The sequence below is a fragment of the Carcharodon carcharias genome, chromosome 3 (genome assembly GCF_017639515.1).
Source record: "Carcharodon carcharias isolate sCarCar2 chromosome 3, sCarCar2.pri, whole genome shotgun sequence".
Classification (NCBI taxonomy): Eukaryota; Metazoa; Chordata; class Chondrichthyes; order Lamniformes; family Lamnidae; genus Carcharodon; species Carcharodon carcharias.
The window spans coordinates 122,410,040-122,422,953 of record NC_054469.1 but is presented as its reverse complement, the minus strand read 5'-3'; positions in this window follow the sequence as shown (position 1 = coordinate 122,422,953).

Genomic DNA, 12,914 nt, shown 5'->3' with positions numbered 1-12,914 from the left:
ACTTCTCTCCCTCCTTTTCTCATTTTTTTTACCTCCCGGCTCCTCTCCCATTCCTTTTCATGCTCTTTTATCTCCTGGCAACTCTTGCTCCTTTTCATACTCTTCTACCCTCCCAGCTCCTCCCTGGATCCTTCTTGGGCTCTTATATCTCCTGCTCCTCTCTCTCCTCTTCTCTTGCTCTGTTATCGCCCACCTCTTCTCTCGCTCCTTCTTGCGCTCTTTTATGTCCCGGCTCCTTACTCGCTCCTTCTCGCACTTTTATCTTCTGACTTCTCTCTCACTCCTTCTCGTGCTGTTTTATCTCCCGGCTTTTCTCTCACACTCCTTTATCTGCCAGATCCTCTCTCGCTCCTCCTCACATTCTTACACCCTCATGGCTCCTCTCTCATGCTCTTTTATCTCCCGACTCCTCTCTCGCTCCTTCTAGCACTCTTTTATCTCCCAGCTCCATTCTCACGCTGTTTTATCTCCCAACTCCTCTCTCGCTCCTTCTCACACTGTTTTAGATCCTGGCTCTTCTCCCACATTCTTTTATCTCCCGGCTCTTCTCTCATGTTTATTTATCTCCCCGCTCCTCTCTCGCTCCTTCCCATGCTCTTTTTTCTCCCAGCTCCTCCTTCGCGCTCCTTTATCTCACTGATCCCCTCTCATGCTCTTTTATCTCCCGGCTCCTCTCTCGCTCCTTTTCATGCTCTTTTATCTCCCGGTTCCTCTCTTACTCTTTCTCATGCTGTTTTATCTCCTGGCTATTCTCTCATGCTCCTTTATCTCCCGGCTCCTCTCTTTGTCCTCCTCATGCTCTTTTACCTCCTGGCTCCTCCCTTGATCCATTTCGTGCTCTAGTACCTTATGGCTCCTCTCTTGCGCTTTCTTATCTCCCAGCTCCTGTCTCGCGCACTTCTATCTCCCGACTCCTCTTTCGCTCCTCTCTCGTGCTCTTTTATCTCCCAGATCCCCTCGCGCTCATTCTCGCACTCGTATCTCTCGCATTCTTTTATCTCCCGGCTCCTCTCTCACTTTTTTTTATCTCCCCGCTCCTCTCTCACTCCTCCCCATGCTCTTTTATCTCCCGGCTCCTCTCTCACGCTCCTTTATCTTATGGATCCTCTCTCATGCTCTTTTATCTCCCAGGTCCTTTCTCATTCCTCTCTCGTGCTCTTTTATTTCCTGGCTCCTCTCTCACTCATCTCTCTTGCTCTTTTATCCCCTGGCTTCTCTCTCGCTCCTTGTCATGCTCTTTTATCTCTCGGTTCCTCTCTTGCTCCTCTCTTGCACTCTTTTATCTCCTGCCTCCTCTCTCGCTCTCCTTTGTCTCACGAATCCTCTCTCGCGCTCTGTTATCTCCCGGCTCCTCGTTTATCTATCTGTTCCTCTCTTACTCCTCTCTTGCGCCCTTTTGCCTCCTGGCTCCTCTCTCTTCCTCCTTATCATTCTTTTCCATTGTACTAGTTACCCCCTCACTCCTTCTCTCGCTCTTCTATCTCCCAGCTCCTCTCTCATTCCTTCTCAGGCTCTTCCATCTCCTGGCTCCTCTCTCTTTCTCCTTTTCACATTCTTCTATCCTCCTGGCTCATCTCTGGATCCTTCTTGCGCTCTTTTACCTGCCGCTAATCTCTCACTCGTTCTCTCACTTTTTTATCTCCCGGCTCATCTCTTGCTCCTTCTCATGCTCTTTTATCTGCTGGTTCCTCTCTTTTGCTCCTTTTCACATTCTTCTATACTCCCAGCTCCTCTCTGGATCTTTCTTGCGCTCTTTTATCTCTGGGCTCCTCTCTCGCAGTCTTTTATCTCCCAGCTCCTCTCTTACACTCTGTTATCTCCTAGCTCCTCTCTCACTCCTTCTCGTGCTCTTTTATCTCCCAGCTCCTGTCTCACACTCTTTTAGCACCTGGCTCCTCTCTCACTCCTCTCTCGTGCTCCTTTACCTCTCAGCTCCTCTCCTGTGCTCTTATCAAATGGTTCTGCTCTCACTCCATCTCATATTCCTTTATCTCTGGGCTCCTCTCTCGCTCCTCTCTTGCACTCTTTTATCTGCCAGCTCCTCTCTCATGCTCTTTTATCTCCCAGGTCCTCTCTCGCTCCTCTCTTGCACTCTTTTATTTCACCTTCCTCTCTCGCAATGTTTTATCTCTCAGCTCATCTCCCATGGTCTTTTATCTCCCAGCCCTTCTCTCACACTCTTTTATCTCCAACTTCTCTTTCGCTCCTTCTTACGCTCTTTTATCTCGTGCTCTCTCATGCAGTTTTTTTTATCTCCTGGCTCCTCTCCAGCACTCTTTTATCTACTGGCTTCTGTTTGGCACTCTTTATCTTCTGGCTCCTCTCTCGCGGTCCTTTTTCTCCCAGCTCCTCTTTCACTCATTCTTGCATTCTTTTATCTCCTGGCTCCTCTCTTGCACTCTTTTATCTCCAGGCTCCAACCTCACACACCTCCCTCACACTCATTTATCTTCTGGCTCTTCTCTCACTCCTTCTCATGCTCTTTTATCTTCTGGCTCCTCTCTCGCTCCTTCTCACGCTCTTTAGCTCCCAGCTCCTCTCTCGCCCCTACTCAGGGTCTTTTAATCTCCTGGCTCTTCTCTCACACCTTCACTCACTCTTTTATCTCCCGGCTCTTCTCTGGCTCATTTTCACACTCTTAGATCTCCCGGCACCTCTCTCTTGCTCCTCTCACGCTCTTCTATCCTCCTGGCTCTTCTCTGGTGCTCTTTTATCTCCCGTTTCCCCTCTTGCGCTCTTTTATCCCCCGAAACCTCTCTTGATCCATCTTGCACTCTTTTTTGTCCCGGATCCTCTGCCGCGCTCTTTAATCTCACAGCTCCTCTCTCACTCTCTGTCATCTCCCGGTCCTCTCTCGCGCTCCTTTATTACTCGGCTCCTCTCTCGCACTCTTTTACCTCTCTGCTTCTCTCACGCACTCTTATTTTTCGGCTCCTCTCTTGTATTCTTCTATTTCCCGGCCTATCTCCTGGCTCCTCTCTCGCACTCTTTTAACTACCGGCTCCTCTCTCGCGCTTTTTTTTTAATCTCCCGGCTCCTCTCTTGTGCTCCTTTATCTCCCAGCTCATCTCTCGAGCTCTATTATATAACGGCTCCTCTCTCACACTCTTTTATCTCCGGGTCCTCTCTTGCATTTTTTTGTTTCCCATACCTCTCTCGTGCTCTTTTATCTCCCGGCTCCTCTCTTGCACACTTTTACCTCATGGCTGCTCTCTCGAGCTCCTTCACCGCCATGCTACCCTCTCACCCTCTTTTACCTCACAGCTCCAATCTCGCACTTACTTAACCCCAGGCTCCTTTCTTGCGCACATTTATTTCAAAGCTCCTCTCACTCTCTGTCATCTCCGGTCCTCTCTTGTGCTCGATTATTTCCCGGCCTATCTCCTGGCTCCTCTCTCATGCTCTTTTATCTCCAGGCTCCTCTCTTGCGCTTTTTGTCTCTCGGCTCCTCTCTTGTGCTCCTTTATCTCCCAATTCATCTCTCGTGTTCTATTATATAACGGCTCCTCTCTCACACGCTTTTATCTCCGGCGCCACTCTCGCATTTTTTTGTCTCCCAACTCCTCTTTCGCACTCTTTTATCTCACAGCTCCTTTCTCACACTCTTTTATTCCCAGGCTCTTCTCTGGAACTCTTTTATTTCCTGGCCTATCTCCTGGCTCCTCTCCCATTCTTTTTTATCTCCTGGTTCCTCTCTCACCCTCTTTTATCTCCCTGCTCCCCTCTCACCCTCTTTTACCTCACAGCTCCAATCTTGCACATTTAACCCCAGGCTCCTCTCTTGCACTCTTTTATCTCACAGCTCCTCTCTCAGGCTCTTTTATCCCCAGGCTCTTCTCATGCACTCTCTTATCTCCCGGCTCTTCTCCCGTTCTTTTTTGTCTCTTGGCTCCTCTCTCACGCTCTTTTATTCCCTGGCTCCTCTCCCGTGCTTTTTTATCTATTGGCTCCTCTCTCGCACTCTTTTATCTCCTGCTAATCTCTCGCACTCTTTTATCTCCTACTCCTCTCTCACACTCTTTTATCTCCAGCTCCTCTCTCGCATACTTTTACCTCATGGCTGCTCTCTCGAGCTCCTTCACTGCCCTGCTCCCCTCTCACCCTCTTTTACCTCACAGCTCCAATCTTACACTTATATAACCCCAGGCTCCTCTCTCACTCTCTTTTATCTCACGGCTCCTTTCTCACGCTCATTTATCTCACAGCTCCTCTCTCACTCTCTGTCATCTCCCGGTTCTCTCTTGCACTCCTTTATCACTCAGCTCCTCTCTCACGCTCTTTTATCTCCTGGCCCTCTCTCACACACTTTTATTTCCTGCTCCTCTCTCGCACTCTTTTATCTCCTGCACCTCTCTCACGCTCTTTTATCTCCTGCTGCTCTCTCACACACTCTTATCTCCTGCTCCTCTCTCACACTCTTTTACCTACTGGCTCTTCTCTCGCGGTCTTTTATCTCCCTGCTCCTCTCTCGCACTCTTTTATCTCCCTGCTCCTCTCTCACGCTCTTTTATCTTCTGGCTCCTCTCTCACGCTCTTTTATCTTCTGGCTCCTCTCTCACACTCTTTTATCTGCCGCGTACTCTCGCATGCCCTTTTATTTCCCAATCTTCTCTCGCGCTCCTTTATCACTCGGCTCCTCTCTCGCACTCTTTTATCTCCTGCTCCTCTCTCACGCTCTTTTATCTCCTGCTGCTCTCTCGCACACTCTTATCTCCTGCTCCTCTCTCACGCTCTTTTACCTCCTGGCTCTTGTCTCGCGCTCTTTTATCTCCCTGCTCCTCTCTCGCACTCTTTTATCTCCTGCTCCTCTCTCACGCTCTTTTATCTCCTGCTGCTCTCTCGCACACTCTTATCTCCTGCTCCTCTCTCACACTCTTTTACCTCCTGGCTCCTCTCTCGCGCTCTTTTACATCTTGGCTCTGCTCTCGCGCTCTTTTATCTCCCAGCTCCTCTCTCACACTCTTTTATCTCCTGCTCCTCTCTCACGCTCTTTTACCTCCCAGCTCCTCTCTCGCACTCTTTTATCTCCTGGCTCTGCTCTCGTGCTGTTTTATCTCCCTGCTCCTCTCTCACGCTCTTTTATCTCCTGGCTCTGCTCTCGCACTCTTTTATCTCCTGCTCCTCTCTCGCACACTTTTATTTCCTGCTCCTCTCTCGCACTCTTTTATCTCCTGCTCCTCTCTCATGCTTTTTTATCTCCTGCTGCTCTCTCGCACACTCTTATCTCCTGCTCCTCTCTCACGCTCTTTTATCTCCTGCTGCTCTCGCGCACACTCTTATCTTCTGCTCCTCTCTCGCACTCTTATAACTCCTGCTCCTCTCTCACGCTCTTTTACCTCCTGGCTCTTCTCTCGCGCTCTTTTATCTCCTGCTCCTCTCTCACGCTCTTTTATCTCCTGCTGCTCTCGCGCACACTCTTATCTCCTGCTCCTCTCTCGCACTCTTTTCTCTCCTGCTCCTCTCTCACGCTCTTTTACCTCCTGGATCTTCTCTCACGCTCTTTTATCTCCCTGCTCCTCTCTCGCACTCTTTTATCTCCTGCTCCTCTCTCACGCTCTTTTACCTCCCGGCTCTTCTCTCACGGTCTTTTATCTCCCTGCTCCTCTCTCGCGCTCTTTTATCTCCCGGCTCCTCACTCGCGCTCTTTTATCTCCTGGCTCCTGTCTCACACTCTTTTATCTCCCGCGTACTCTCGCATGCCCTTTTATTTCCCGATCTTCTCTCGAGCTCCTTTATCACTCGGCTCCTCTCTCGCACTCTTTTATCTCCAGGCTCCACTCTCGCGCTTTTTTTATCTCCTGGCTCCTCTCTTGTGCTCCTTTATCTCCCAGTTCATCTCTCGTGCTCTATTATATAACAGATCCTCTCTCACGCTCTTTTATCTCCAGCTCCTCTCTCCCATTTTTTTGTCTCCCAGTTCCTCTTTCGTACTCTTTTATCTTCCAGCTCCTCTCACACACTCTTTTATCCATTGGCTCCTCTCCCATTCTTTTCTATCTCCTGGCTCCTCTCTCGCACTGTTTTAACTCCCGCCTCTCATGCTCTTTTATCTCTCGCCTCCTCTCTCGCGTTGCTTTATCTCCCAGCTCGTCTCTCATGCTCTTTTGACTCCGGCCCCTCTCTCGCACTTTTTTGTCTCTCAGCTCCTCTCTCACGGTCTTTTATCCCCAGGCTCCTCTCCCGTGCTTTTTTAACTCCTTGCTCCTCTCTCACGCTTTTTTTATCCCCAGGCTCTTCCCTCGCACTCTTTTATCTCCCGGCTCTTCTCCCATTCTTTTTTATCTCTTGGCTCCTCTCTCACGCTCTTTTATTCCCTGGCTCCTCTCCCGTGCTTTTTTATCTATTGGCTCCTCTCTCGAACTCTTTTATCTCCTGCTAATCTCTCGCACTCTTTTATCTCCTACTCCTCTCTCACACTCTTTTATCTCCAGCTCCTCTCTCGCACACTTTTACCTCATGGCTGCTCTCTCAAGCTCCTTCACCGCCCTGCTCCCCTCTCACCCTCTTTTACCTCACAGCTCCAATCTTACACTTATTTAACCCCAGGCTCCTCTCTCACTCTCTTTTATCTCACGGCTCCTTTCTCGCGCTCATTTATCTCACAGCTCCTCTCTCACTCTCTGTCATCTCCCGGTTCTCTCTTGCATTCCTTTATCACTCGGCTCCTCTTTCATGTTCTTTTATCTCCAGCCCCTCTCTCGCGCTTTTTTATCTCCCGGCTCCTCTCTTGTGCTTCTTTATCTCCCAGCTCATCTCTCATGCTCTATTCTATAACGGATCCTCTCTCGTGCTCATTTATCTCACGGCTCCTCTCTCACTCTCTGTCATCTCCAGTCCTCTCTTGCACTCCTTTACCACTCGGCTCCTCTCTCATGTTCTTTTATCTCACGGTTCCTCTCTCACTCTCTGTCATCTCCTGGTCCTCTCTCACACTCCTTTATCTCCCGGCTCCTCTCTCGCACTTTTTTATTTCCTGGCTCCTCTCTCGCACTCTTTTATCTCTCAGCTCCTCTCTCGCGCTCTTTTATCTCCCGGCTCCTCTCTCGCGCTCTTTTATCTCCTGGCTCCTCTCTCGCACTCTTTTATCTCCCAGCTCCTCTCTCGCACTCTTTTATCTCCTGGCTCCGCTCTCGTGCTCTTTTATCTCCCTGCTCCTCTCTCACGCTCTTTTATCACCTGGCTCCGCTCTCGTGCTCTTTTATATCCCAGCTCCTCACTCACGCTCTTTTATCTTCTGGCTCCTCGCTCGCACCCTTTTATCTTCTGGCTCCTCTCTCACGCTCTTTTATCTCCTGGCTCCTCTCTCACGCTCTTTTATCTCCTGCTGCTCTCGCACACACTCTTATCTCCTGCTCCTCTCTCGCACTCTTTTATCTCCTGCTCCTCTCTCGCGCTCTTTCATCTTCTGGCTCCTCTCTCGCGCTCTTTTATCTCCTGGCTCTTGTCTCACACTCTTTTATCTCCTGCGTACTCTCCCATGCCCTTTTATTTCCCGATCTTCTCTCGCGCTCCTTTATCACTTGGCTCCTCTCTCGCACTCTTTTATCTCCAGGCTCCACTCTCGCGCTTTTTTTATCTCCTGGCTCCTCTCTTGTGCTCCTTTATCTCCCAGTTCATCTCTGGTGCTCTATTGTATAACAGCTTCTCTCTCACGCTCTTTTATCTCCGGCTCCTCTCTCCCATTTTTTTGTCTCCCAGCTCCTCTTTCATACTCTTTTATCTTCCAGCTCCTCTCACACACTTTTTTATCCATTGGCTCCTCTCCCATTCTTTTCTATCTCCTGGCTCCTCTCTTGCATTGTTTTAACTCCCGCCTCTCATGCTCTTTTATCTCTCGCCTCCTCTCTCGCATTGCTTTATCTCCCAGCTCGTCTCTCATGCTCTTTTGACTCCGGCTCCTCTCTCACACTTTTTTGTCTCTCAGCTCCTCTCTCACGCTCTTTTATCCCCAGGCTCCTCTCCCGTGCTTTTTTAACTCCTTGCTCCTCTCTCACGCTTTTTTTATCCCCAGGCTCTTCCCTCGCACTCTTTTATCTCCCGGCTCCTCTCTCATGCTCTTTTATCTCCCGACTCGTCTCTTGTGCTACTTTATCTCCCAGCTCATCTCTCATGCCTATTATATAACGGCACCTCTCTCACGCTCTTTCATCTCCGGCTCTTCTCTCACATTTTTTTGTCTCCCAACTCCTCTTTCGCACTCTTTTATCTCACAGCTCCTTTCTCACGTTCTTTTATCCCAGGCTCCTCTCTCGCACTCTTATTTCCTGGCTCCTCTCTCACGCTCTTTTATTTCCCGCCTCCTCTCTCGCGCTCTTTTATCTCCCAGCTCCTCTCTCACGTTCTTTTATCTGTTGGCTCCTCTCTCCCACTCTTTTATCTCCTGCCTCCTCTCTCACGCTTTTTATTCCTCTCCCGTTCTTTTTTATCTCCTGGCTCCTGTCTCACGCTCTTTTATGTCTCGCGTACTCTCTCACACCCTTTTATCTCCCGATCTTCTCTCGCGCTCCTTTATCACTCGGCTCCTCTCTCACACTCTTTTATCTCCTGGCTCCTCTCTCACACTCTTTTGTCTCCTGCTCCTCTCTCGCACTCTTTTATCTCCTGCTCCTCTGCGCATTTATTTGTCTCCCAGCTCCTCTTTCAAACTCTGTTATCTCCCAGCTCCTCTCTCATGCTCTTTTATCCCCAAGCTCTTCTCTCGCACTTTTTTGTCTCCCAGCTCCTCTCTGACACTCTTTTATCCCCAGGCTCCTCTCTCGTGCTCTTTTACCTCACAGCTCCAATCTCACACTTATTTAACCCCAGGCTCCTCTCTCACTTTCTTTTATCTCACGGCTCCTCTCTCGCGCTCATTTATCTCACGGCTCCTCTCTCACTCTCTGTCATCTCCGGTCCTCTCTTGCACTTCTTTACCACTCGGCTCCTCTCCCATGTTCTTTTATCTCACGGCTCCTCTCTCACTCTCTGTCATCTCCTGGTCCTCTCTCACACTCGTTTATCTCCCAGCTCCTCTCTCGCACTTTTTTATTTCCTGGCTCCTCTCTCGCACTCTTTTATCTCTCAGCTCCTCTCTCGCGCTCTTTTATCTCCCGGCTCCTCTCTCGCGCTCTTTTATCTCCCGGCTCCTCTCTCACTCTCTGTCATCTCCGGTCCTCTCTTGCACTTCTTTACCACTCGGCTCCTCTCCCATGTTCTTTTATCTTACGGCTCCTCTCTCACTCTCTGTCATCTCCTGGTCCTCTCTCACACTCGTTTATCTCCCAGCTCCTCTCTCGCACTTTTTTATTTCCTGGCTCCTCTCTCGCACTCTTTTATCTCTCAGCTCCTCTCTCGCGCTCTTTTATCTCCCGGCTCCTCTCTCGCGCTCTTTTATCTCCCGGCTCCTCTCTCGCACTCTTTTATCTCTCGGCTCCTCTCTTGCCCTCCTTTATCACTCATCTCCTCTCTCACACTCTTTTATCTCCCGGCTCCTCTCTCGCACTTTTTTATCTCCCGGCTCCTCTCTTGTGCTCTATTATATAACAGCTCCTCTCTCATGCTCTTTTGCCCCCAGGCTCCTCTCCCGTGCTTTTTTATCTCTTGGCTCCTCTCTTGCAATTTTTTACCTCCTGGCTCCTCTGTCACAGTCTTGTAACTCCCACCTCCTCTCTCGCACTTTTTTTTATTCCAGGCTCCTCTCCCGTGCTTTTTTATCTCTTGGCTCCTCTCTTGCAATTTTTTACCTCCTGGCTCCTCTGTCACAGTCTTGTAACTCCCACCTCCTCTCTCGCACTTTTTTTTATTCCAGGCTCCTCTCCCGTGCTTTTTTATCTCCTGGCTCCTCTCTCATGCTCTTTTAACTCCAGGCTCCTCTCCGGCAGTTTTTTATCTCTGGCCCCTCTTTCGCGCTCTTTTGTCTCCCAGCTCATCTCTAGTGCTCTGTTACCTTACGTTTCCTCTCTCGCCCTCTTTTCTCTCCAGGATCCTCTGTCATGCTCTTATATCTCCCAGCTCCCCTCTCGTGCTCCTTTATCTTACAGCTCCTCACTCGTACTCTTTTATCTTCCAGCAACTCTCTCGCATTCTTTTATTCCTGGCTCCTCTCTCACCCTCTTTTACCTCATGGCTGCTCTCTCGAGCTCCTTCACCACCCTGCTCCCCTCTCACCCTCTTTTACCTCACAGCTCCAATCTCGCACTTATTTAACCCCAGGCTCCTCACTCGCACTCTTTTATTTCCCGGCTCCTCTCTCACAATCTTTTATCCTCCCGGCTCCTCACTCGCACTCTTTTATCTCGCGGCTGCTCTATCCAGCATTTTTAACTCCCGGCTCCGGTCTCGCGCTCCCTTATATCCCGGCTTCTCTCTTGAGCTCTTCTATCTCCCTGCTCCTCTCTCCAGCTTTATCATCTCCAGGCTCATCTCTCTCGTTTCTTGTCATGCACGTTAGACTCTGAGCTCTACTGACGCTTATCTCTTGCACTCTTTTATCTCCCAGCTCCTCTCTCAAACTCGTTTATCTCACTGCTCTTCTTTCACACTTTTATCTCCCGGTTCGTCTCTCGTGCTTTTTTATCTCACGGCTAGTTTGTCACCCTCTTGTACCTCTCTGCCCCTCTCACGCAATCTTTTATCTCCCGGCTTCTCTCTTGCGCATTTTTATCTCCCCATCTCTACCTTCACGTTCTCCCGGCTCCTCTCAGCGCTTTTTTATCTTTTGACTCCTTTCTCGCGCTCATTCACCTCACAGCTCCTCTCTCGCTCTCTGTTATCTCCTGGCTCCTTGCTCACTCTCATTTATCACTTGGCTCCTCTCTCGTGCACAACTCCTCTCTCACACTATTTTATCTCCCAGCTCCTCTCTCGCACTCTTTTACCTCACAGCTCCTCTCTCGCACTCTTTTAACCCCAGGCTCCTCTCTTGCACTCTTTTCTTTCCTGGCTCCTCTCTCACGCTCTTTTATCTCCCGGCTCCTGTCTCACGCTCTTTTAACTCCCGCCAACTCTCTCGTGCTCCTTTATCTCCCAGCTCATCTCTCCTGCTCTTTTATCTGATGGCTCCTCTCTCGCACTCTTTTATCTCCGGCTCCTCTTTCGCACTCTTTTATCTCCCGGCTCCTCTCTCACACTTTTTTACATCCCAATTCCTCTGTCGTGGTCTTTTATCTCCATCTCCCCTCTTGCGCTCCTTTATCTTACAGCTCCTCTCTCGTGCTGTTTTATCTTCCGGCAACTCTCTCGCATTCTTTTACTCCCGGCTCCTCTCTCTCCCTCTTTTACCTCACGGCTCCCCTCTCGCACTCCTTTATTTTACGGCTCCTTTCTCGTGCTCTTTTAACTCACGCTCCTTTCTCGCACTCTTTTATCTCCCAGCAACTCTCTTGCATTCTTTTACTCCTGGATCGTCTCTCGCATACTTTTACCTCATGGCTGCTCTCTCGAGCTCCTTCACAGCTCTGCTCCCCTCTCACCCTCTTTTACCTCACAGCTCCAATCTCACGCTTATTTAACCCCAGGCTCCTCTCTCGCTCTCTTTTATCTCACGGCTCCTCTCTCACTCTCTGTCATCATCCGGTCCTCTCTTGCTCTCCTTTATCACTCAGCTCCTCTCTCGCACTCGTTTAACTCTCGGCTCCTCTCTCGCACTCTTTTATCTCCCGGCTCCTCTCTCGCACTTTTTTATCTCCCAGCTCCTTTCTTGTGCTCCTTTATCTCCCAGCTCCTCTCTCGCGCTCTTTTATCTCCGGGCTCGTCTCTCTCATTTCTTGTCATGCACGTTAGACTCTGAGCTCTACTGTCGCTTATCTCTTGCGCTCTTTTATTTCTCAGCTCCTCTCTCAAACTTGTTTATCTCACTGCTCTTCTCTCACACACTTTTATCTCCCGGTTCCTCTCTCATGCTATTTAATCACACGGCTAATTTGTCACCCTCTTGTACCTCTCTGCCCCTCTCACGTGATCTTTTATCCCCTGGATTCTCTCTTGCTCCCTTTTATCTCCCCATCTCTACCCTTGCGTTCTTTTATCTCCCGGCTCCTCTCAGCGCTTTTTTATCTCCCACCTCTTCTCTTGTGCTCCATTATCTCCCAGCTCATCTCTCATGCTCTATTATCTAATGGCTCCTTTCTCGCGCTCTTTTATCTCCCCATTCCTCTCTCACTCTCTTTTATCTCCCAGCTCCTCTCTCATGCTCCTTTGCCTGTTTCCTCCTCTCTCGCACTCTTTCATCTCCTAGCTCCTCTCTTGAGCTCTTTTGCCTCCCGGCTCCCTTCTCCATCTATTTTAACTCACGCTCCTCTCTCGCAATCTTTTATCTCCCGGCAACTCTCTCACATTCTTTGACTCCTGACTCCTCTCCCACCCTCTTTTACCTCACAGCTCCAATCTCGTGTGTTTTTATCTCCCAGCGCCCCTCTCACACTCCTTTATCTTATGGCTCCTTTCTCGTGCTCTTTTAACTCATGCTCCCCTCTCACCCCCTTTTACCTCACGGCTCCAATCTCGTGCTTATTTATCCCTGGGCTCCTTTCTCGAACTCTTTTATCTCCTGGCTCCTCTCTCACCCTGTTTTATCTCCCAGCTCCCCTCTCCCGCTCTTTTACCTCACGGCTCCTCTCTCGCGCTTTTTTATCTCCCAGCTCCTTTCTCGCTCTTTTCTCCAGGCCCCTCTCTCACTCCTTCTCATGCTGTTTTATCTCCTGGCTAATCACCATTTGCATTAGAAAGCACCTATGAAACTGTAACAAGGAATTAACACCTTCAGGAAAAGGGGAATTTGTTGAAGAAAAATGTGCGCAAATTTAAAAATAAGATTCAATTTTACGTTCCAGCAATGGGACTGTTTTAGTCCCCTTGCAACATAACATCCAGCATGATCCATCATCATGTCAGTCAGCAATAAAACAGTGGGCGGGTGGGCACGCTCCTAAATCAGG